Source organism: Hyaena hyaena, unplaced genomic scaffold (genome assembly GCF_003009895.1).
Source record: "Hyaena hyaena isolate Hyena2069 unplaced genomic scaffold, ASM300989v1 scaffold_221, whole genome shotgun sequence".
NCBI classification, from domain to species: domain Eukaryota; kingdom Metazoa; phylum Chordata; class Mammalia; order Carnivora; family Hyaenidae; genus Hyaena; species Hyaena hyaena.
In genome coordinates this window covers 817,882-844,697 of record NW_024080853.1, presented here as the reverse complement: position 1 = coordinate 844,697, position 26,816 = coordinate 817,882, and the positions used below count along the sequence as shown (strand labels likewise).

Below are 26,816 nucleotides of genomic sequence, written 5' to 3'. Positions count from 1 at the left end.
TCTTTTACGGCTCCCAGAGAGTTGTTGATTTTTCAATCTTTCTACTTGTTATTGAGACAGACCATATGGAACCCCCCCCAATTCATTTTTCCTGTGTAATGCCATCATTTCTCTAATTGCTTTTGTTTGCTTGTTTTTGTATTGTTATTATAGGAAATGACAAATGTACACAACAGCTGAGAGACTCGGACAATGAACCTCATCACCCAGAGCCTCATGGCCATCAGGAACTCACGGACAAATCCAAGATGTCTTGTCTATAGATAGTTCAGTATATATCTCTAAAAAATAAAGGCTTCAAAATACCTCAGTATTGCCACCACACCTAAAATATAATGGTAATTCCATAAAAATCACTAACATTCTACTATTGTTTCAATGTTTCATAAATATGTTTAATACATTGCTTGTTCAAGTCAGTATCCAAATAAGGTCTCTAGATTGCAACCGGTCGATATTTCCACAAAGTCTCTTTTAATCTATAGATCTCTAAGGATAATTTCAATGATTTTTTAAAAATTCGATAACCTTTAAAGCTGTAGGTCACCTTGTTCACTTAGGACCAGAAAAAGCTACCGTTTGATTCAAGTTCTCAAATTGTTCAGCAAATAGAGTATGTCAGATAAAATAACTTAATAATTTTCATCTTTAAATGATTTTTGTCATAAATGGAGCAACGAGCGGCTAATCTCTAAGGAAGATGTCATCTTTAATTTTCACCAAATTGTGAGAAGCAGGAAAAAACCTTACAAGTGAAGAAATCATCAAACATATAGCAATGAAAAAAAGCGTTCTGTTTTCTGAACATAATTCCTTAATTCTGTTATAACAAACACATGTCAAGCAACCATTTAAGAAAAGGAAGTGATAGGGAGAGCAAAACGTGTTTTTTTATATGCAACCTGTGTTACGTGAAAGTTTGCCGAATCTGCCCCTTTTTCTGAGCTGTCCCCACACACGATTTATGGGAGGAGAGGCAGGATCAGATAGAAATGTATTTAGCCACGAATAACAGAAACCCGACTAAGAGAACACATAGAGAATTGAACTCTATGAACACATAGAGAACTGAAACACATAGAGAATTGTGTGCCTCACATTACGAGAAGTCCAGGGCTCTTCAGTCCAAGGTTGGGACTGCCGTTCTACAGTATCATCATGGGCCTAAGCTACTTCTCACTTTCTACTCATCTATATTTTGTGTGTGGATTTTGTCTTCACAGTGACAAAATGGCATCAAGTGTCCTATGTGAAGACACACAGCACAGGGGAATATGCCAGATAGATCTAACTGTGAGATTAACAAAACCTTTCTGAGAGTAAAGTAAAAACACCTCCTAGAATCAGAATTAAATAATAAAGGATAGCTGAAACACCAGAGTCAATGCCTGACACCCAAAATTACTTATCATGAATCTCATAGTGACCCTCATCAAGTTCACTCCACCATCCATGGCAGGGCTTGAACCACGTGGTCCAACTCTAAATCCAAAGCTCTATCCACCCCACCACTCTGGTTCTCCACATTTACCACCCAGTGAATCAAGAATCTATCCCTCCATTTAAAAGGCATCTCGATAAGGAGGTAGTCCCCAAAATCACTCATACGTTTATCCCCTGAAATTCCCGAAGATAATAAATACCTCTAATATGCTATGAAGCTGTCAACATTTTAGCAGTACTTTCACCAATTTAATGTCAAACCTATTAAAAAGACCAAAGTCATTCCACCCAGGCCTCAAAAACCATCTGTGATTAGTATTCCCCATGTGAACTACGGAGAAAGAGTCAAATAAAGTAGCCTGTACATAATAATCAACCATTATTACATCTCAACTTTGAGTAAGGAAGAGAAGTTGTATTTAACGATGTGAAACGTACTTTTAGTGTTTCAGCTTAAAGAGTCAGGCTGTCAAAACAACCGTTAATTTTCCCCACCACTCCTCATTCCCGCTTAAAGTGGACGCTGTACAGATGTTTTACAAAAAAACCTTCCCTTTCTACTCTTTGTTCTCAGCGACTTACATGATTCAGGCAGCAGTTTCCTAAGAAACAGCTGAGATGGGAATTGTCCAGAGCTAAAGACGATGTTCCTTGGCCTTCTGTGGGTCTGCCTCTGAAAGACTGTGTACTTTATGGAAAGTCAGAGGCACAGAAGACCCCAATCATTCACTGAACCTATCGCCATGTCTCTGTAGCTGAAAGTTTGCTATGTTTAAAAAAAAAAAAAAAAAAGAGGGTATGTTTATTCTAAGCTGTTGCTGAAACTCCCCCCTCACATAAGCAGTGCCCTACTTAAAACTCTAGACCTAGGCAGCCTCACCCAGGGATGTGTGCAAGTCAGCAATGGTCCCCAGGCCACAGCTAAAGATCCTTTTCAATTTAGCCAGACACAGTTGGCTTCAAAAAGTAATTGGAAAGTAGCACATCTTAACGAAGACTCTCTGCCAAGACATAGAATCCTGATGGGAGGAAGGGAGGAAGAAGGGAAGAAAGGAAGACAGGGAGGCCGGCAAGCAGTTGCTATTTGTTGACTAGTTATTGAGCACTTTCACATGTACCATTTGACCCTCATAGCAGGCGTGTGGCAAACCCGGGTCTGGTCCATGCTCTTTCAACCATGCTTAAGTAAATTATTATGGTTTTAATGAAATGATCAAGAATTTTTATTCAAAATAGATTAATACATATTTACTCACCCTAGACCTAATATTGTCAAATAAAATAGGAAATGTAAGTACCCAAAAAAATTACTGCATCTTCCCCAAGGAACCAGAACCAGCCTAGGCCAATATGGGTTCTATGGAACAATAATTTGTAATCTTTCTTTAAACTAAGCTAAAGACCTACACCTCCACCCCATAAGGGAGATATGACAGAGACTGCTAGCTGTCACTCAAAACCCAGTTTCTCTTTGGTAACATAACCCTAATTTTTTGCAAGGCACATTACCACCTGGCCAAGATTACATTTTTTAGTCTCCCTTGCAGATAGCTATGGTCATGTGACTACTTTGGGTTGGGGGGGGTTGTTTTTTGGGTGTTTTCGGCATTGAGATTGTAAGAAGCATCAGGTGCTGTTTCCAGGGAGTCTCCTGTTTACAAGGGGACCAAACGTTCTGTTCCCCTTTCTAAGTCCTACTGCCTGGAACACAGATGTGATGGCTAAAGTTCTGGCAGCCATTTTCTACCATGAGAACAAATGCCAGATGACAGAGGGGAGGGCTAATGGGAAGCATGCTAATTTTAGACTCCTTCTACACAAGAAAATAAAATCTGGGATGTTGAGGTCATTATTGTTTTGGCTGGGTAGGAATTATTTCTCTTAGGATGTCTCTTAGGAAATCGTTAAAAATGATTTCATTAAAATCTCTAACATGTTGAAAGCACAGGAAGGCCCGGTCATAGTTTATGTGTCAGTGTGAGGCACAAACTGGGGAGAGGCACCTGGTGAGTTACACTAGATAATAAAATAGCACCCTAAGTGGTTAGCTGGCCCAGCCCAGTAAGGAGGAGCTGCTGTCCCTTGCCCTGCGGCTCCCGGTGGCAGAGCCTCCATCATCAAATGCAATGCAAGATCCCTGGTGGACTCTTGAGTGAAACAAAAAAGTTATAAAGAATTGGGGGAGGGAGGCAATGAGGGAAATTATACTAAGGACCACGTCTCAAATATGTTAGTTATCAATGGTAATTTTCTTGCATATAATAATGATAATTTTGGGGGACTCCAGGTGACAGTGTTCCAGGTATTTACTATAATTATTCTTTCAACCTGTCTACAGTTCACAGTTTTTTCAAAAGAAAAAGCTGGTGGTTGTGAGGAGAGAAGAGAAGAACCTGGGGAGAAATGGACCCAAGAATCAATCCCTGTCAGGGTGCCTGGGTGGTTCAGTCTGTTAAGTGACCAACTCTCAATCTCGGCTCAGGTCATGATGTCACAGTTATGAGATGGAGCCCCAAGTCAGGCTCTGCGCTGGGCATGGAGCCTGCTTGAGGTTCTCTCTCCCTCCCCTTTTCATGCATTCTCTCTCCTCTCTCTCTCTCTCAAAAATAAAATAAAATAAGAGAAGAAAAGAAAAGAGAATAGAAGAGAAAAGAAAGAAAAGAAAAGAAGAGAAAAGAAAAAAAGAAAAGAAAAAAGGGGGGCTCCTGGGTGGCTCAGTTGGTTAAGCATCAGACTCTTGATCTTGGCTCAGGTCATGATCCCATGGTTTGTGAGATCAAAGCCCTGCATCAGTCTATGCACTGACAGTGAGGAGCCTGCTTGGGATTCTTTGTCTCCCTCTCTCTCTGCCTTCCTCTGTGCTTGCTCTCTCTCTCTCTCTCTCTCTCTCTCAAAATAAAACTAAATAAACATTGAAAAAATAACTGATCCCTATCATCTAACTATTTGGGGAGAAACTACAATTTCAAATCTTCAGTAATGGTCACTGTCTGATTCATGTACTTTTTGAAAAGTTTGAAATTATTCAAAAATCATTTTAACCCCTATGGAAAGCATTCATTCACATTACATTTATTTATTGGGCAGCTACTATGGATTACCATCTGTGCCTGTCGTGGAAGAAATAAGGGAAATGAGACAAAGCTTCTATCCTTATAAACACGGTGGCCAGCAGAGGAAATAAACAATTGAACAGAAAGCATTTCCTGACAGCATGGTGAGCAGAAGTACCTTACTCCTTATCTTTAACTCCCAGGAAATGTTGAAAGATCCTTCAGGTTAGGAATGGACATGGAGAAGGGGTGAACCAACAGCAGAGAACTAGCAAGCAAACCCCACGTTCCCATCATGCACTGGGTATTGCCGAGTCCACATTTGGGCAAAAAGCTAAGTGCTTTCTCGGAAATGGACTGTGTTAAACATCCCCCATCTTGCTGGAGAGTTCACTTTTGTCTGGAACCCACTGGGGAACTAAGGAGAAATCTGTGTGTTTCCTACAGTCGCTCATGGTGAAAAGCAGGCACCACCAGAGACAAACAGAGTAACCAGCTGTCCTACAAGCCGAGGCACACAGCGACTGAAGCAGGACAGAGCTGCCATGCAAAGACGTCCCTGGAAGACTTCTAACCGTTGAAGAAGCAATTCCAGAATAAACCATGTCCGGAATCTGAGACACTGTTAGAAATGTATTCAGAGTGAATAGAGGAACCAAATGACTCTAAATGGGCCTTGAGCCTTTTGAATCTCTAAACTTCATTCTAATTCATATAGTGTCCACTTCTTTCTATGTCTTCAAGAAACTATGTAAACACTATCATTAAATGCTAATAATAAGAGGATTTGGGGGGGCCAGTATTTGCCAAAGTGTCATGAGCTGTTAGTGGGTTTTATGGGAAAAATTGTTACATGGTCAAAAAAATTTGAGAAGTACCAGATTAAATAAAGACAAAGCAGTTTATTTATTACAGGACCTTTCAGAGCCTTTAATATACTAATATTCACTTCAAATCTCTATGAATAGAGTATACTATGCAGCATTTCCCAAAGGTATTTGACCTTGGAATTCTTTTTTTTTTTTTTTTTTTTTTTTTTTNTTTTTTTTTTTTTTAGTGTTTATTTTAGAGGGAAACAGTGTGAGTGGGGGAGACTCAGAGAGAGGGAGACACGTAAGCTGAAGCAGGCTCCAGGTTTCTAGTTGTCAGCGCAGAGCCCAATGCAGGGCTTGAACCCACAAACTGTGAGATCATGTCCTGAGCCAAAGTTGAATGCTTAACTGACTGAGCTCCCCAGACGACCCCCCTCCCATTTTTATTTTTTTATGTTTATTTTTTATAGTTTATTGTCAAGTTAGTTTCCATATAACACCCAGTGCTTATCCCAACAAGTGCCCTCCTCCATGCCCATCAACCATTTTCACCTCTCCCTCACCACCATCAACCCTCAGTTTGTTCTCAGTATTTAAGAGTCTTTTATGGTTTGCCTCTCTTCCTCTCCTTAACTGTTTTTTCCCCTTCCCCTCCCCTATGGTCCTCTGTTAAGTTTCTCTGTTCCACATATGAGTGAAAACATATGATATCTGTCTTTCTTTGCCTGACTTATTTCGCTCAGCATAACACCCTCAAGGTCCATCCATGTTGCTACACATGGCCAGATTTCATTGTTTCTCATTGCCCTGTAGTATTCCATGGTATAGATAAACCACATCTTCTTGATCCATTCGTCTGTTGATGGACACTTAGGCTCTTTCCATGATTTGGCTATTGTTAAAAGTGCTGCTATTGGGGTATATGTGCTCCTATGCATCAGCATTTCTGTATCCCTTGGGTAAATTCCTACCAGTGCTATTGCAGGGTCATACGGGAGTTCTATTATTAATTTTTTGAGGAACCTCCACACTGTTTTCCAGAAGGGCTGCACCAGTTTGCATTCCCACCAACAGTGTAGGAGGGTGCCCGTTTCTCCACATACTCGCCAGCATCTAGAGTCCTCTGATTTGCTCATTTTAGCCACTCTGACTGGTGTGAGGTGGTATCTCAGTTTGGTTTTGATTTGTATTTCCCTGATGATGAGTGACGTTATTTATTTATTTTTTGAGAGACAGAGACAGAGACAGAGATAGAGTGTGGGCAGGAAGGGACAGAGAGAGAGGGAGACACAGAATCCCAAACAGGGTCCAAGCTCTGAGCTGTCAACACAGAGCCCGCCTTGGGGCTTGAACCCACGAACTGTGAGATCATGACCTGAACCGAAGTGGATCGCTCAACTGACTGAGCCACCCAGGCACCCTAACCCTGGAATTCTTTAATCAGAGAGCAAGTCATAAAATTAATACTCTTTCTTTTAGGTCACTGATTATGTTGTAACTTATCTTGGTAACTTACCTAGGTATCCAATCTATCCTAGATCACTAGCCTTCACTTACCAGCGCATCAACTCCTGACTGGGGTAGATAGTCAAAGGGCACACTTTGTTTTCCTTGCCTCCCCACCCTTTATGTTCAAACACTTAGAAATGGCATGAAAACATAAATAGAAAACCAAAATAACATTGTCAGACTCGAAAACAAAAGTAACACCTCTGAGGGCATGAAGTAGAGAAGAATGGCAAAGTGACATGCAGGAAGAAAACCTCAGACCAGCCGGGCTCTGTTTCCAGAGCAAGCCAAACAGCCAGAAATTTTAGGTCCCGTGGAATCAGAGAGACTAAAAGCACCTTGTTCAAAAGGAGGGACCTGGAGCCAGACTTGCTTCTTAAAACTCAGGGGCTGGGGTAGGGCTGTCCCAACAGTAAAAATGGGCTGGAAGTTAAAGCTGCCACCAGCATTTACCTGAGGGCTAGAGGTTACACAAATCTAAGTACCTGAGCGGACCGCGGAAGCAGCCAGGACCCGGCTCAAGATTCACTTCACTGCGTGGCAGGCCCTGCAATCCTCCCCCAAACTACATGGATCTGCAATATTGTAGTGAGTCCATTGGCGGAGAGCCTTGAGCGGAGAAAATAAACCACTAGAGGTGAGGAGAGGAGGGGGAAAAATAGCCCCAGCAATGTCCTTTCCTCACACCCAGCAGTGTAGACTCTACCCCCCCCCCGCCCCAGGTTCCTCAAACCCTGGCTCAAAAGTTAGTTTCTTAGTGACTCGTATCTGGTTCCTCCAAATAGAGCCGTGCCTCCCCCTCTGCACTGCCACCTATCGCTCCGGGAACAGCAGCGCCAGCGCTCTGCCCAGTACCTGTCTGCAGGCCTGAATTCCCACATGGCCAGGCGCTCCCTGTAGAAAAGGACTGTGTCCAGTCTATCCCTTGTCCCAGCTCATCACAGTGGCTGGAGGAGGGACACACCACTGGAGCTTGCTGCAACCATGAAACCTGTCATCTTAGCCAGGGGAAGCGGGCTAGCTGAAATGAGACTTTGGGGGCTCCTGGATGGGTCAGTCTGTTACGCATCTGACTTCAGCTCAGGTCATGATCTCAAGGTTGGTGAGTTCCAGCCCCTCATCGGGCTCTGTGCGTGGCGGCTCAGAACCTGGAGCCTGCTTCAGATTCTGTGTTTCCCTGTCTCTCTCTGCCCCTCCCCGACTCATGCTTTGTCTCTGTCTCTCTCAAAAATAAACAAACATTTAAAAATGTAATAAAAATTAAAAGTGAAATGAGATTTTGGTATTATCTGTGGAGAGGCCTTTAGGATACGTCATTGAAGAGCTCTTTTACAGAGTGACAGCCAGATCACATCACACCAGAACACTGAAAACGGAATGAGACAGGCGCATTGATGGCAAAAACACACCGTATAGAGCTGTGAGCTCCTGTGCAATTTTAAAAAATAGATTTATTGACATACTCTTCTCAGGCTGTAAAATGCATCCATTTAAAGTGCACAGTTCGGTGATTTTTAGTTTTCTTCAAATTGTGCCACTATCACAAAAATCTGATTTTAAAACATTTTCATCACCGCAAAATGCAACCCCATATACCTCAGCCGGCACTCAATGTCTTCCCTCTCACCCACCTACCCCCAGGCCGAGGCAGCTGCTAATTACTACTGTCTGTCTCCATAGATTTGCCAATTCTCGATATTTCATATAAATCAAATCATGCAATACATGGTCCTTTATAATTGGCTTCTTCCACTCAGTGTAAGGGGTTCCGGGTTTATCCATATTGTAGCACATATCAGTACTTCATTCTTTTCTGGCTGAGTATATTCCAGTGTGTGGATATACCACATGCTGTTTATCCATTCTGATACGAACTTGGGTTGTTTTTATTTTCTGGCTATTTTGAGTAACACTGATTTGAACAGAAATATACAAATTTTTGACTGAACATACATTTTTATTTCTCTTGGGTATATACCTACGAGTGGAATTGCTGGGTTATATGGTAACTCTATGTTTAGCATTTTGAGGAACTACCAAACTGTTTTCAAAAGTGGCCTCACTATTTTCCATTCCCACCAGCATGGTATGAGGGCTCCAATTTCTACACATCCTTCCAAACACTTGTTTTCTGTCTTTTTTTTATTACAGCCATACTAGCAGATGTGAAACAGGTGTGTCATTGTGGTTTTGATTGCCCTAAAGACTAGTCATGTTGAACATCTTTCCTTGTTCTTATTAGTCATTTGTATATCTTCTTTGGGGAAATGTCTATTCAGATCCTTTGAAGTTTAAAATTGGATTATTTCTCTTTTTATTAGAGTTGTAAGATACTTTATACATGGTGAAGAAAAGTCCCTTATCAGAAATATGATTTGCAAGTATTTTCTCACATTCTATAGGTTTTCCCTTTCCTTTCTTGACATTGACCTCTAAAGAACAAATGTTTTAATTTTGATGAAATTCTACTTATCTATTTTTTTTTCTTTTGTCACTTGTGCTTTTCATTGTTTGTCTAAGAAACAGTGGCCTAACCCAGGGTCATAAGGACTTGTTCCTATATTGTTTCCAGGAGATTTATAGTTTTAGCTCTCCTATCATCATCTTGAGTTCATTTGTGTGGGTGGTGTGAGGTAGGAAGCTAAAGTCGTTATTTTGCACGTGTATATTCATTTGTTCCGGTACCATTTCTTGAAAAGACCATTCTTTCCCCATGAAATTGTACGGGTACACTGTCAAAAATCAATTGAACATAAATGTGAGGGCTTATTTCTGGACCCTCAAGTCTCTTCCGCTTATCTATATTTCTATATTTATACCAGTAACACTCTGTCTTCACTACTGTATCTTTGTAGTAATTTCTTAAATCTGGAAGTGAGTCCTCCAACTTGGCTCTTCTTTTTCAAGATGGTGTGTTCTGATCTGTGTCGTTTGCATTTCTATATGAACTTTATGATCAGCTTGTCAATTTCAACAAAAGTAGTCAACTGTGATTTGACAAGGATTGTAAGGACTGTGTTGAATCTGTAGATCAGTTTGGGTAGTATTGCCATCTCAACAATGTTAAATCTTCTCATTAATAAACATGATATCTTTCCATTTTTTTAGATCTTTGTGTTCTCTCAACAGTGTTTTACGATTTTCATTATTCAAGTCTCAGATTTCTTAAGTTAAACAAATGTGTAAGTATTTTAGTCTTGCTGATTCTATTTTCAATGGAATTGTTTTCTTAATTTCATTTTCTGATTGTTTATTGCAACTGTATAGAAACACAAATGATATTTATGCATTGATCTGGCATCTTACTCCTTCCTAGACTCGTTTATTTGTTCTAATAATTTTTTAGTGCATTCCTTAAGATTTTCTATCATCTGCAAGTAGAATATCATATTTGTTCCATTACAATATGGATGCCTGTATTTCTTTTTCTTCCCTAATTGTCTTGACTAGAATCTTCAGCACAATGTTGAATGGTGAGAATGGACATCCTTATTTTCTTCATGACCTCAGAGGGAAAGCATTCAGTCTTTCACAGTTAAGTATGATGTTCACCAAAGGTTTTTCATGGAAATCTTTTATCAGGTTAAGGAAATTACCTTTTTATTTCTATTTTGATGAGTGTTTTTATCATGACAGAATGTTAGGTTTTGTAAAATGTTTTGTCACTGTCCTATATGATTTTGTATCAGATCAGATATTCATTGCTGTGTAAAAAATAACCCAAAACTTAGTGGCTTGAAACAACATTTTTATTAACTTACTCTCTGTTCAGTAGGTCAGCAGTTTGGGCTACACTCAGCTAGATTATTCTTCTCCTGGTCTTGCCGGGGACCAGAGCTGGATAACTTAAGATGGCATCGCCCATATGTCTGGCAGTTAATGCTGGCTTTCAGCTGGGTCTCTTTTCATGTGATCTGTCATTTTCCAGGTGACTCAAGCAAGCTTCTTTACATGGCAATCTCAGAGCAATGATGCAAGAAAATGAGAGCAGAAGCTGCAAGTATTCTTGACGACTTGCTTGGAAATCACACTGTTTATTCACCCATGTTCTATTTGCCGAAACTAGTGGCAAAGTACAGCCCACTATAGCCCAGATTCAGGGAGTACCTTACTAGGCTTCATATCCTGTTGGAAGGAATGGCATTTTAATTCACCACACCCATTAAAGGCCCTGTATTCCTTCCTCCTGAGTCTGAATTACATTTTCCCTTAATCTTCCTTATTTGTTCTTCTTTCCTTGAAATTCGAGGCACAGAATTTTCTTGGGTAGATAAGAACCAATAAAGATCATTTGTTCTGTGGTATATAACCTTCTCCTCAAGGGAGAGAAAGAAACTAAGTAAATTTCACTCTTAGAAGATAAGTAGAAATGTCAGTTCAAGGCAATGATAAAGTACAATTTACTGCTTCTATAAATGCAATACAGAAGCATAATCTAGAAGATTGTAAACAGAATTAAGTTTTTTTCTGTTTTCTGTTCAGAGCCTGGTATTTCTCCTAACTAATTACATTTACATGATTTGTTTGTTAATTGTTTAGAAGCAGCTGGTCCAAAATAAATAGAGACAATGATAGTAATTTGCATATGTTTTTTATTATAATTAAAGTTCCAGACACAAGTTTGAGTCCTTACAATGTAGAGCAGTTATGTAAGACTGTGTTTTGCAGAATGTGCCCATGTAAAGTAAAGAATGTTGACACATTGGATTTATTCAATTGCCTAGAACCTTAAAGTTAACTGGAATTTTCAGCACTCCGTTGTGAGAAAAGAGAAGCAAGTCATTAGGGAACATTGACAACTGACTTATTAAAAACAAAACAAAACTTCTTTCCGTAAGCAGTACACGTTCAATTTCAATCTCTTGCAATTAAAGAGAGGCACTCGGGCCTGTAAATCAAAAGAAGGTTTAATTTTAATCAGTATAAGGATGGATGAGGCATATTTAAAAGATTTAAACTTCAGAATGGAAACAAAGGACCCTCTGGCACTCAGTTAGCCAGAGAAATCAAGTAATCTTGATGGCCTTATCAGTCGAATAATACAAGTGAGTTAGGATTTATTTTTGTTTATAGGAGAACCAATTTTATTTTTATTGGTAATAATAGTACCACATATTGAATATTATCACATGCTTTGGTATATTGTATAAATTATTTAGTCCCCATGACAACTCTCTGTATTAGTTTCCTAGGGATGCCACAACAAAGTACCACAGACTGGGGGGTGCTTAATAGAGATTTATTTCCTCACAGTTCTGGAAGCCGTAAGTCTGGGATCAAGGTGTCCATGGGGTTGGTTCTTTCTGAGGGCTGTGAGGGAAGGGGCTGCTCCAGGCATCTCTCCTCGCCTGTAGACGGCCATCTTCCCTCCATTTCTTCACATCATCTTCCCTCTATATGTGTCTGTGTCCAAATTCCCTCTTCTTCCAGTCATATTAGACTAGGTCCCACCCTAATCAGCTCATTTAAACTTAATCATCCCTTTAAAGATGAGGAGGGGTGGGGCGGGCACCTGGGTGGCTCAGTCGGTTAGGCGTCCGACTTCGGCTCAGGTCACAATCTCATAGTTCATGAGTTCAAGCTCCATGTCGGGCTCTGTGCTGACAGCTCAGAGTTTGGAGTCTGCTTCGAATTCTGTGTCTCCCTCTCTCTGCCCCTTCCCTACTCACACTCTGTCTCTCGCTCAAAATTAAATAAGCATTAACAAAATTTTAAAAAATAATAGTCAGATGGATCTTTTTCTCATCGGTGTCCCACCCAATCTCAGGCTCCCATGCCCCCAAAGGCTTGATTATCTTACACCAACTACACCTCCCACGCTAGCCTCCAATGGTCCCCATTCTGACCTCCCCCAGGTCCAGTTGAATGTTGTAGCCAGGACTTTCCCCCATGAAGGTCCCCTAGTGGCTCCTCTCATTCCCAGCCTCCACCATCTCTGCTTCCAGGTACTTCCATCTCCGCCTTCCAGGTACTATCAAGTGAGACACCCCCAGCTTTCTTTGAATCATATTTACACTTTATCTCATAAAGACTCCCTGGGCCTCCTAAGGGCCAATAAATTCAACCAAGATAATGAACTCAGGAGAGCATTAAAGAGGTGCTTGCTGCACACACATGCCCGTCTCACAACTTGTCTGTGTCATGAGCCTTTCCTGACTCTAACACCCTCCCCCAGCAGAACGGCTTACCCATCCCTTATGCCCCATGGGGCCAGAAACACTTTTATCAGACACCAGCAATACTTTACTGTGACTATTTGTTTTCATATCTGCCTTTCCACCAGACTGTGAGATAGGATTCTTTACCTCTGAATTCTAAGTGCTTAGCATTTTGCCTGGTATTATTGGCGAGTATTTAATACATGATTGGTGAATGAATAAATGACTGAATGACGTCTCTACGCTATATATACATCAATATACTTCTTCACCCAGCCAAATGATGCATAAAATTATAATATTAGATATTATGAGATTTTCTTCTTTGGGTTTAAGAATTTGTATCTTATTAAAGGATGAACACTTTTCAGTTGTCTAAGCCTCAGTGTGAGTGATTTCCTTACAGGGAAGTGTGTGGAGTTATTAGGAGAAATGATTGCTTGAGGTGCCTAATAAGGGGTGAAGAAAGGGGAAGATACGGAAGGATAATCAGAAAACCAGAGAAGCTTTTCCTCTTTAACAGCTTTTCTGAGGAGCTGCTCTGGTTGCTATAGCAACAGCAGCACTTTGTGGTACTTCCTCCCGGCTTCCTACCTGCCAGTGAGGAGGAACTGAAAGCCACAACCTGTTAACCCAGCAGGGCATTCTCTTGGCGTCTCTTGAGAGGGGAGCTGGGGGGTAGCTTGGGGAGGTAACAGCCTGCGCTGAACCAGCAAGGGTGGCGAAGGAAAGCAGCTAAAGGGAGGGCAGGACCACACTGCTACCAGGAGGTGAAGGCTAATGCGTGGGCACCAGTGACACAGGAGTGGGGCGTAAGCTGCCACAGTCGGCAAATAATCACAGCTGGGGCAACAGTTCTTGGAGCTGATTACCCAGAGATCCTCTGACTTAATTGATTTTATACGACCTCCTGACTGCAAAATTGGGAGCTTCAGACAATAAAGGCAATTTTCAAAGGACAGCTGCTTGCTCAAACGGACACCCCACACAGAATTGTTTACTGGAGCTTCTAATGACTTATTCTTCTCAACTAAGCCAGAAAATGTTTTTCTAAACAAGAAATGGGGGAAATGCCAGAACTATGAATAGAAGATTGTGCATGAGGGTGTTGCTACAGTGTGTAATTAGTAGTCTTCCTAATCAAATCAGCAGCTTTGTTGTAAGATTTGCCCATTTCTCCAGCAGAAATATGATTTGAAAATGCTAACAAAATGTCATCTTTCTAGGTTCTTCCTTTTGCTCATTCTAAGTTTCGAGCATAACTCAAATCAACAGTATTTACTTTTTGCAAGGTATAAGGAAAGGGGAGAATTAGAGGTAGTCATAAATTACATTTGATACATTTACTAATCAGTTTAATTCATTTATTGCTGTGTTACAAACAACCCAAAATGGAACCGTAAGGAAATTGTGAATTCAGAAAAAAAATTTGGAGCTCATAAAAGTTTTCTTTCAGAGAGAATCTTCTTTTCTATCAACACCGAAGGGAAAACTTATCCAAACAATTCCTAGAGTTGATCACGGTTCATTGAGGAACAAAACAGCAGAAACATATAATTTCATGGCAACTCCCACCAAATGCAGCCTCTCATTACCAGCAACAAGCCAAATAATGTACTTAGCAACCCTGCTGCTGGCATTTAGCCTTTGTCTTTCTCACATCTGGTGCTCTGAGTATGATGCATTTAATAAACATGTTGATAAGCCAATAATTTATTTCTGGCACTATTTTTGCTTCTTTTTACACCAAACTTCATTCATGGGGTGGAAACGTCTTGATTGTCTCATTGTTCAGTGACCTTTCTTACTATGTTGACATGAGACTTTGCAAAGCATGCGAATGAGCCTGGTCTTAGAAATCAAGCCTTCTACTAGCCACAGGTTGACATTTTGTCCCACAGCCAAGGTGCAGCGTGAGGGAGCTCGACCTCAGAGCATTCCCGGAAGGCATCTCAGAGTCACAACAACATCAGGAATCGATGTATTCTGTGACCTCTGGATGACAATGCACAGTTCTTTTCTACAGCTACATGTTGAGTAGGAAAAATCAAATAGAGCCAATGTGATTTGGCTTATGAAATTTTTATGTGAAAGGCAGGCAGATGGAGATACCAGATAGTTACAGAACAACCAAAGACTGTTTGGTATGTCTTCTAAAACAGAGATTCATTCTACAAAATCTAAATGGATCTTCTTTGCATAAGGATGTCATCCATGCATCCATGTGGCCTCCATTAACTCTGTGAGGGGATAGAATAAACCAGTGGTTACTCTTCAGAGGACAGGAGCTCAGATCCTCGCGGGGAAAGCAGGTAGATAGATTCAGCAGTATGCTATGACAGAGAAACACCTAGACCAGGAATAAGAAGCAGCCTGATTCTACTCCAAGCTCTGCCACTAACAAATTATCATGTAACCTAAATCTGAGTTTCTGTATCAGTTAGCTATTACCACACAGCAAACCACTCCAGAACTTAATGGCTAAAAACAGCAATGCCTTACGATTTCAAATCATATCTACGACTACATGGTTCTGCCGATCTGGGAGAGGCTCAAGTGAGCTCAACTGGAATCCACTGACAGATCATTTCGGGGCTGGAGAGTCTAGGATGGCTTCAGCTGTGACAAATTGATTCTGCTTCATGAAGTTTATTTCAGTTTCCAGTGGGCTAGCCTGGGACTGTTCTTACAGTGGTGGGGGGAATGAAGGAGAAACAGGGGAGGAGAGGAGGGAGTAAGGGGAGAGGAGGGGAGGGAAGGGAAAAGAGAAAGAGAGGAAGGGAGAGAGTGTGTGTGTGCAAGAGAGAGACTTAGAGAGAAAAAGAGACAAAGAGAAAGAGAGAGAACATGGTCTCTTGAGAGCTAGGCTTGGAACTGGCCCTCCAACACTTCTACCACATTCTACCATATTCCTGTGATGTGCCCTTTATGCAAGTTTGTCTTGAGTAGTAAGCAAGTTGGTCTCTGTGTAGAACGTACACAGTAAATTGGGAAATGTCATGCAGCAGATTTAACAAGACATCCAACACGACATCTGTCTTCGCGTTGCCCTCCACAAGATACACAGACTTACACCCTCATGACAGATGAAGTCAGTAATGACAGTTGGAGGCAGGGGATGTCATCTGAGATATTTTATGTACTTATGCACTGTTCCACTGAGCTTTGCAGTGGCTTGGTACAGGAATGTATCCACAAAAATGCCATACATACAACCAACAAATAAGAACTGGGAGAAACACAACTGATAGTAGGAAATCAAGACCCAAGGTTATGGGCGGTAAGGGACACTAGCCCAGATATGTAAGCCATAAGGACAGTATCATGACTATATTTGAGTTTAATATTTGCCTCTGTATGTCCTAGAAGTGAACAGCAACAACAAAAAAGATGTGTTACACAAGCTGACCTGTGAAGGTACGAGGCTGCCAGCACCTTCACCCTCTGCACCCTCTGCGTACTGATTGCTGAGAAGCAGTGTAATGTAATGTACTTAAGTGCCCATGGTCTCGCCAGGCTGTGCTGAATGTTGGGTATTGCAGGGAGGCAAGCAGAGAGCACTCTGGGCTCTCAGCTGTGAGGTGCAGACTGTGGTCAGAAGAACAGGGGTTTGTGAAACAAGTTGAAGGAGGGGCACCTGGGTGGCTCAGTCCATTAAGCATCCAACTTTGGCTCAGGTTGTGATCTCTGAGTTTGTGGGTCTGAGCCCCACGTCGGGCTCTGTGCTGACAGCTCAGAGCCTGGAACTTGCTTCAGATTCTCTGTCTCCCGCTCCTCTGCCCTCCCTTGCTTATACTCTGTCTCTCCCTCTCAAAAATAAGTAAACATTAAAAAAAAAACAAAGATAAAGGAAAATGATACGAATTTTTCCATTCATGCCAGTGACACAATGTTTCCTTTTAAAATAAATTAAGTATTAGAAACAAGTCAATATAGATATCAATATTAAGAGTGCAGATGATGTAAAGGTAAGGCACACTTGTGAAGGTGTGATCTAAACACGTGATGTTTGAGAAGCAGCTTTCTGGGACTCATTTATGAGCGGCAATAGTTCCCGGTGAACTTTCCAGAATGAGTTAGTAGCAAACATCTTTCTGACTAGAGTCTGAGCACTTCAGGGAACCTGTAAGACTAGTATGCAATTATATCTATATTTATATGTAACAATATGAAATGAATCAAAATAGTACTACTATTTAAATATTCTAATTGATAGAGGCATCTCACCTGTTTGCCAGATGTTACCTGCCTGGAGCACCCCCCTGTGGTTCTCTGGGTATCTTGGGGGAAAAGTGGAAGTTCCCTAAGCAAGGAGTTGACACGTTTTTTTTGTTGCTCACTTTCACCAAATGGCCACACATTGGAGTTCAGATGTGTCTCAGTGGATGTATGGCGTGTAGCTTCTGGTCTCCACTAAACTAACTCTCACAAAGTGGAGAGGATTAAAGACAAATCCCCCAAATAAGAAGCACAAGCAAACAAAAAAGAGAATGGCTGGGGGGCCTGGTGGCTCAGTCGGTTGGTCGACTGACTTTGACTCAGGTCATGATCTCACATTTCGTGGGTTTGAGCCTGGCGTCCGGCTCTGTGCTGACAGCTAGCTCAGAGCCTGGAGACTGTTTTAGATTCTGTGGCTCCCTCTCTTTCTGACCCTCCCCTGTTCACACTGTATCTCTCTCTCAGAAATAAATAAAACGTTAAAAAAAAACAAAACCAAACAAAAAAGAGAATGGCATATCCTGTACTTCTCTGATTCTTAGGACATGCCAGCTTTTTGGATCAGCCACATTATGAGGCAAAGCAAGGTTCTGATCTCTCTGACCAAAAGTCAATCCCCAAATTTAAACTCAATAGAGAGACTACATAAAATATGGATTCACCTCCCCTCTTATTTGTTATGAACCTTGCCTTGAGTTTGTGTTGTGCCGGTTATATTAGCTAATGGGAGCATGAAGTCATCAGGATTAGCAAGGCATTTTAAAGGGAAGCAGCTAGAACATTCATCATCATAATTGAGTGATACTGTTCTAGTAATGAATAAAATAAGAAGAAAAGTCACTTATTTTTATCTTTATGTCATCCTTTCAATTGCGCTCTTCTGCATACTTTGTAAGATAGGTAACATATTGGTATACTGGCAGGGGTATATAATTTATAAATAAATCCATACACATTGGGAAAGCATGCTGATACATTTTTTTCGCTAATGAGGAATGTAATTAAAACAGTTGGGATATTGCTGCTTTAATTTAAAAATTAACTGGTTGAGTGGAATTATTAAAGTTAGAATCACTACATTTGGAGCACATTCACATAATAATTATTTTCATTGTAAAACAGTTGATGGAAGCCTAGTCTCATCTGGCGCGGACCCAGCGCGGGTGACGGCCGCTGTTTTCCTTGTGGCCACCTGGCTGCTCCGGACCACACAGAGCTGCCACCTCTGCCATCGCCCCCTCCACCTCTCTGTAGGTGGAAACGAAGCAGGTGTCATTTCTGGAAGGAAACTTGCCCGGCAACTCAAGCAGGAAGTGCAGCAGGAGGTGAAAGAATGGCTGGCACTGGGCGACCAGGGCCACACCTGAGCGTCGTTCCGGCCGGTGAGAATCCTGCAAGTGACCCGTACGTCCCCAACAAACCCGGACAGCTGCAGAGGTGGGCATCAGCAGGCACTTGTGAAACCAGCTTCCACTGCAGAGGAAGAACGGTTGAATTTACTCAATAAACTAAACAAAGACAGTAAGGGAGATGGCCACCTGGTCCAGCCGCCTCTTCCAGAGCACACTGAGAGAGAAGGATCCCCAATGCTGTTCGTGCAGACAAGGAAGTTGACGGCTTTCGTGTAATTAATGTGGGGTGAATGTGTCTGTGCTAGTATTCTGTGTTACTGGCTACCCCGTGGGGCATCTGGGAAGTAATTAGGCGAACTGGCATCCCACCCCTAGGGGAGAACGTGGTTGTGGCTGGAAGGTCAAAACGTTGCAATGCCCATTGCAATGCTACTACTCACGGGTGGGGCGCATGAACGGCCTGGGGGCGGTGCCACTGTTACAGTGTCTCATCCCTACGCTCCCGAAGAGCAACGGGATGCTTACCTTACCGGCCTTGTAGACATTGCTCCGCTGCAGGCAGCCCGCATCTGATCACGGCAGATACGGTCAGGGAGGAAGCAGCAGTCTTCGATGCAGGCAAAAATAGACTTCAAGATCCCCTAACTGCTAACCCCAAGTTGGCCGGACATGTGGATTGTGATGGAGTCTGAAAGAAAGCCAGTTACCTCACTCTGCTCCCTGGGGGTGTTAGTCCCATAACAGTGGTGCTGCTAATGAAGAATGCCATTATCGATGCAAAAAGGGTGCTGAGGCTTGAAGAGCAAGGATTGTAGTCTAAGGAGCTTGGAAACACAAATGAATTAACTGTTGTGTCTTCTGAGGGGCACCTGGGGTGGCTCAGTCTGTTAAGCGCCTGACTTTGGCACAGGTCATGATCTCATGGTTCACTGTCAGCCCAGAGCCTGCTTCACATCCTCTGTCCCCCTCTCTCTCTGCCCCTCCCCTACTCGTTCTCTCTCTCTCTCAAAATAAATAAATAAACTTTAAAAAACCTGTTGTGTCTTCTGTCATAAACAAAACTTCAAGCTAACTCAAGAGGTAAAACAAGCCATCAGAAATGCAATATTTTTAAAATTTATTTTACTGAAATAGCTTAAAATGATGCATTGCATTTAGTGAAAGCTTAAGTGGGTGGGTGTTTGTGCACAAAGCTCTGTACCTCGCCATGGAGCTCGTCGGTATCATGCTAGGCCCATGATCCAGCCAAGAGAAGCCACTAACTCAGTGACTGACGTGGAGAACATTGTCACATGGGGAATGGATGCTTACCTTTGTCAAGCCACTTCAGTTAAAATTTGCCTTTTCTAGGATTGCATTTCCCAGTGCTATTCTGATAAGAGTTGATGCTCACTTTAGGTTCCAAAACTTTTGAGTTCAACCGGTCAAACCAAAAGAAAATATGTTGCTAGAGAGTTAGGGAGAAGGTAAAAAAGGAAGAAATGGTAATTAAATAGAAAAAAATTACTCTAATTTACATACATGTTATATGTAAAAACTACGTGGTAATGGTGCCCCAGCTGTCATCTCGTGGTTTAGTCATCGGGGAAAATGTTTAGTGTTGTTCCATGTGCGGTCTTTGGGAGGTGATTCGGTCATTAGGTATCTGCCTTATAGAATCAGAGCCTTATATAAACGGCTCCACAGAAACACCCAGCCCTTCCCACCTTTTGAGGACACAGGGAGACAGACTGGCCACGGACCAGGAAGAGGGCCCTCTCCAAAGCACACCCCTGTTGGCACCTCGATCTTGGACACTGCAGCCTCCAGAACTGTGAGAAATATATGTCTGTTGTTTATAAGCCACCCAGGCAGTGCTATTTTGTTATAAGAACCAGAATGAACTAAGACATTAATGAAGTTTGTAAAAGTTATGAGGCTGATAAGGATTAGTGCTTACCAGTATGAAAAATTGCAGACTAGTTCCAGTGGCAATTACTTATTTAAGTAATGAGGAATATTGCCAGATGTCAGCTGAAAAGTGCTTGAGGTCTATTCCTTTTAAAACAGTTTCTCTAGGGCCTTAAAAAACAGGTCCCTTAAAGAAGAGTAACCTAAAATAAAACCAGTGAAAGATGGCCTGTAATCTTTAAAACATTTAACTCAATGGGTGAAATAATGAAAGGAAGGAAGCCATCTTGGCTTTAAGCATAGGCCATGGCCCCCACAGAAAGGAGGAAAAGACAGAGTAAGAGAGGAAGAAGTTGTCACAGTTTTTCAGGATGTTCCAAGTAAAGGAGCTTCTGACATTCCCTTATTCTTTAGACTAAAGTAACCATAAACACAGATGAATCATAAATGAGAAGCATCTTTCAAGAATAACCAGCTCTTTGTGCTCTGGCTCTTCATGCATCAGGTAGTCTCCCCAGCAGCCCTGTGGGCTGCTGAACAGACATGTATGCAAAGAAGAAGATTCTTTTCTCCTCTGGCTGGAGCTGGACCTGGGCTGGGAATGGCTCATTATAAACAAATGAGTGAGATGGAACAATGCCTGTAAGTTTAATTCCTGTGACTCCCTCCAAATCTGATTTTCCACATGTGCACAAATACACCTAGGCTTCATAACCAGCAACTGAGGCTCCAAATCATCAAAAGGCCACGTCCCTCAAAATAACCTGCCTGCCTTATCTAGTTCATCATTCATTAATTTGTTCAAATATTTATTGAGTGCCTACTATATGCCAGGCAGTGATCTAGGTGTTGGAGTGAATAAGAGATAAAAATCCAAGCAGACAATACAATAAATAAGTGAATTATACAGTAAGATAGTGACAAGTACTACCAGTACAATAGATAAAAGAGAGAAAGACAGTGCCATTGTGGGGTTGGGAAGGGTGGTAAAGCATGTCATTTTACATAAAGTGACCTAGGAAGTCTTCAATGAGGACACATTTGAGCAAATTCTGGAAGGAGATGAGAAGGATACTAGGGGAACAAACATTTCAGGGAAAGGCAACAACTAGTGCAAAGGCCTTGGTGTAGGAGTGTGCATGCCATGTTTAAGGAAGAACTCAAGAGGAATAAGCAAAGAAGTGTTATAGATGAGGCAGGAAAGGTAATGAAGCCACAAGGGAGTAGGGTGGGAGGGAGGCAGACTGTGTCTAGGGCGTTGGTGGTGGGGAGCTTTGTTATCATTTTAGGTTTTACTCAGGGTGAGATGGGAAGCCACTGGAGAGATTTATTCTCTACAGTAACCCTATAAAATAGGAACGATTACAGGTGAGAAATCAAAGTCGCACAAAGCTCATGAGCCAGCCCATCTAGGTCATGGATTGTGAAGAAGGACCAGGTGCTCTGAATTCAGAGTCCAGGCCCCTGGTCCTCGGGCCACAGAGGCTGAATCCAGCAAGAATCCAACAGGCTGCCCTCCCTGGCTCCCCAGGGTGGGTGGAGGCGGAATCGGGGTACGGGGGGTGGCTTGGAGCTGAGGACTCTGGCACTAGATGCTTGCCACAAGGAAAAGCAGCAAGATGGCAGGTGGATGGCTGTTAGACTCCAAAGAAAGGCGGGTCCCACTGAAGAGCAGCTGCAGGTGAATGGGGAAGGAGAAGCTGGCCCCCACGACAGAGGTGGCAGTCTTAAATGCCAGGCTAGGGGCCTGGGCTTCATCCTCCTAGCAAATGGCTTTCAAATTTGATTTGTTTGTTCTGCTTTTTAGCAGTGGATCTTGATAAAATAAATTATTACATAGGAAGTCCAATAAACCAAGCAGGCTAGGGAAGCAGAGACCCTGGATTCCTGCAGATGTGGCCTCTCACTCCCCCTAAAGAGTGGCTGGGGGGAGGGGACAGTGGTAAAGCCAGTGAAGAGTGAAAGGGAGGTGGGGCTGGGAAAGCGGGGAGGGGGGGCATTGAGGAAATAAAAGGGAGACTGCTTTGAGCTGATTTTTTGTCTTCTTTCTTCCTTCCTTGTTTCTTCCTTCTTTCCTGTTCCTTCCTTCGTTCCTTTACTTTTTTCCTTCTTTCCTTTCTTCATTTCTTTCTTCCTTCTTTTCTGTTTTCTTTCTTTCCTTTTTCCCTTCCTTTCTTCTTTTTCTTTATTTTCCTTCCTTCTTAGTAATTTAGGCAAGAAGCTTGCATACAAGCACCTTAGCCTTTCTAATACCCGCTGAACTGTGAAAACCACTGGTCTAGGTATACAGGGTTCAGAAGAGAGTTCTCCTCTCCCTCCTTCTTCTCTTCTCCCTCCCCTTCCTTCCTCTCCATGTTCATCTTGTCTTTATTTTTCTTCTTCTTCCTTTTTTTATTTGTTAAAGTTTATTTATTTTGGAAGAGAGAGAGACAAAACAAAAACAAAAGCAAAAACCCAAGCAGGCTCTGTGCTGTCAGAGCAGAGCCCAACGTGGGGCTTGAACTCACGAACTGTGAGACCATGACCCGAGTCGAAACCAAGAGTCAGACGCCCAACTAACTGAACCAACCAGATGCCCCTCTTTCTTTCCTCTTTTAAAAATTAGCAAAGCATCCGATACCTACCAAAGAACATAGTCTTTTCAAGCGTTAGAGTCTGGAGCACCTCGGGGTAGAAGCCATGTGTGATGTGCTGAAGCCTCGGGTCTAACACAGAACCTGCCAGAGTACACACTCGATAAATGGCTGTTGAATTATGAATGGCATAAGGGCTAATATGTAGAATTGTTTTAAGTTTGTTAAAACTTAACAGACACTAACTTCCTTTACTCTTGTATTAAAAAAAGGAAAGTAAACAAAGATTTCACAGCAGCATTTACCAGATGGGCAGTTCCTGATGACTGATTTTGACATTTCTCGGTCCAAGCTTCTAATAACCAGCACTGCCTGCCTTCTACAGAATAATGGCTGTTCATATTCTTAATAATGAGCCTACAGCTCTGTAAAACTCCGAATCACTACAGGAGCACAAATTGTCTTCAGTAGAATCTCAGGGCTGCACAGTGCATTGTATCCAGCACATACTGGCAGTGACTTTAACACCTCGCTGGAAATATCGAACCAAAGACTGAATGAGCATCAGAGGTGGGTAGAAGGGACTTTAAAACTGTAAGAGGAAAGGAAAGGGAGGCTGGATGGTGTTGTGATCTACGAACAGAATATGCCATGGTCATGATTTGAAATTCTTAAAAATTGGCAATAGAACACAGCAAGGTTTATATCAATAGGAAGCTGGCTAAAGATATTCTGTTCTACCGACTGGAATACCACACAAGGAAGAAGACAGGGTTATAGATACTGACATGAAAAGAAGCCCATGTTCTATTTCCTTGAAATAAATTATGAAATAGACCATGATAACTTTTTAATTTTTTTAATCTTTATTTTTGAGAGACAGAGAGAGAGTACAAGCAAGGGAGGAACTAAGAGAGAGAGGGAGACACAGAATCTGAAGCAGGCTCCAGGCTCTGAGCTGTCAGCACAGAGCCCGATGCCGGGCTGAACCCATGAACCGTGAGATCATGACCTGAGCCAAAGTCGGACACTTAACTGACTTAGCCACCCAGGCGCCCTGATCATGATAACTTTTTTAAGAACCTGCTATGAAAAAGCAAATGACAGGGGCGCCTGGGTGGCTCAGTCGGTTAAGTGTCCAACTCTTGATTTTGGCTCAGGTCACAATCTCGGGGTTTGTGAGATCAAACCCCTGTGCTGACAGTGCGGAGCCTGCTTGGGATTCTCTCTCTCTCTCTGTGTCTCTCTCTCTCTTTCTCCCCCTCCCTCTCTCTCTCTGCCCCTCCTCCACTTGCTCTCTCCCTCTCAAAATAAATAAATAAACATTAAAAAAAGAAAAAAAAAACAAAAGAAGATTATGTATATATAAACAATTTAATTTAAATTTAAAAAGTAAACTTTGTGTGTTTGGGGGAATAGAGAAGAGTTTTAAATGTGCAGAGAAAAATCAGGATGGCTATAGACCAAGCTATTGGTGATGAGCTCTGGTAAGTGAGACCAGAAGCGTCCAGGAAGAGTTGGGCTTTCAGTTTTAGATACTTAATACATATTCATATTGTCTGAAATTTTCACACCTATGTAGCATTATACAAATACATATAACCAGTCACCCAGGTGTGGGTCACCTACCACTCACGTGTGGCAACGTTCCACTAACCAATATGTGAAGATCCTGCTTCTTACCGGCGAGCTCACCACATTTGGAATGGGAACGATGGCCCCGTCAGAGTCAGGAGGCCATATCTATTCTGCCTCTGCCCTAACCAGCTGTGTGTCCTTGGACAAGTCACTTCACCTTTTCACCATCTATCAAGAGGATGGAGGGGCGCCTGGGTGGCTCAGTCGGTTAAGCATCTGACTTCAGCTCAGGTCATGATCTCATGGTTTGTGGGTTTGAGCCCCGCGTCAGGCTCTGTGCTGACAGCCAGCTCAGAGCGTGAAGCCTGTCTCAGATTCTATGTCTCCCTCTCTCTCTGACCCTCCCCTGCTCACGCTGTCTCTCTGTCTCAGAAATAAATAAAAACATTTTAAAAATTAAAAAAAAAGAGGATGGAAACATTTCGTCACCTCTTCCTAAGCTCAAAATTCCTAAAGAGGAAAGAAATTTTACATAAGGGCCCACTTATAAACCTGATTCAGTGGCAACTACTTATTTCCTTCGTAAATCAAACAGTTCAAAACTCTGAAGAAAAAGGATGTGGTGGCAAATTTTAAAAAAATATGTTGGAGGGACGCCTGTGTGGCTCAGTTGGTCAACCATCCATCTTCAGCTCAGGTCATGATCTCACCATTTGTGAGTTCAAGCCCTGAATCGGGCTCTGTGCTGACAGCCCAGAGCCAGAATTCTGTGTCTCCCTCTCTCTCGGCCCCTCCCTTGCTCGTGCTCTGTCTGTCAAAACTAAATAAACATTAAAAAAAAAAAAAAAAAAAACCTGGATAAAAACCTGTTGGACTTTTGGGGCGCCTGGGTGGCTTAGTCGGTTAAGTGTCCGACTTTCGCTTAGGTCATGATCTCGCGGTTCGTGGGTTCGAGCCCCGCGTCGGGCTCTGTGCTGACTGCCAGCTCAGAGCCTGGAGCCTATTTCAGATTCTGTGTCTCCCTCTCTCTCTGACCCTCCCCTGCTCACGCTCTCTCTCTCTCTCTCCTAGAAATAAATAAAAATATTAAAAAAAACAAAAAAACAAAAAAAACCTGTTGGACTTTTACCCCCAGTGTTGATTTTCCAAAGAATAACCATACTCATTTGCCCATAAGACAACTCTTCCCCGTTCTATGATGCTCTGCGTGGTCTGCCCAATGTTACCAAGAGCAGCAAATTGCTTTTTCCCACAGCCTCCTGCTCCATGCATATTTATAACTTCTATCTTCTTTTGGAGAAAAAAATATATGGAGTTATAAAAGAGTTTGCTATGGGGATATCTAACCAGCCATTAAGCCAAACAAACTTTATGCCAAGGAAGAGTTATAAAGAAAGACAAAATGATTTATTTTGAGCCAACTAAACATTCACATATTAGAATGGATAATATATCAACACTGTGAGATTTCATGTAAACCCAAGAAACCAAGAAATTGGTTATATTTCAGTAATGTTTTAATAATAAATAGATTTTGGTTCAAGCCAGTCTAACAGATTGTGTTTATCTGTCAGACAGAGCATAACTAATAAGACCCAAATAAATGCCTTTTTAAACGATTTGATGACTGCATGAAGAAATATGTCCTGGAGCATAAATACATTAAATTGTCAACAGTAAGGTTAACACAGGATTGACGCGAGTCTCCATAAAGACGGGGTGTGCGTTTCATCACAGAAGGTTTGTGGATGTTGGGACAGTTGGGTGGAGCTTGCACACAGCCACGCCCAGCCAAGCCCACCCTTGCTTGAGGGAAGCCCAGCTCTGATGGCCCCACTAGAAAAGTCTATTCAGGAGTTGTGTTCCACAATCTCAGGCAGTTCTGGGCTTTGGAGTAAGAGAAGACAGGTTTAAATCCATCTCCACCTCTTACTAGGGCAAGGCACATAACCTTCCTGAACGTCGGTTCTCTCATCTGTAAAGTGGGGATAATTCATACATAAACACAAAGGAAGGTGGTCACCCACCATGAAAGAATACAGGTAAGATGACTTACCATTGGTGGCCTGGTGCCCCAATAAATACTAGTTTCTTTCCATCCAAGCAAAGACCCTCTGTCTAAAACCACTGGATACCAGGGTTAACTTAGGATCTATTTTATACTTTTGGTCTGATGATTTTGCTGAAATAAATTGATGACCATATGTTCTTAAGTAAGCTCCTAAGCCTC

At 42.1% G+C, this 26,816-nt stretch overlaps 1 pseudogene; it reads left to right on the top strand.

Annotated features, from left to right (window-relative positions):
* LOC120239034 overlaps positions 1-19,360 on the top strand; it is a 37,382-nt pseudogene extending 18,022 nt beyond the window's left edge.
* Positions 19,361-26,816: the final 7,456 nt, after the last annotated feature.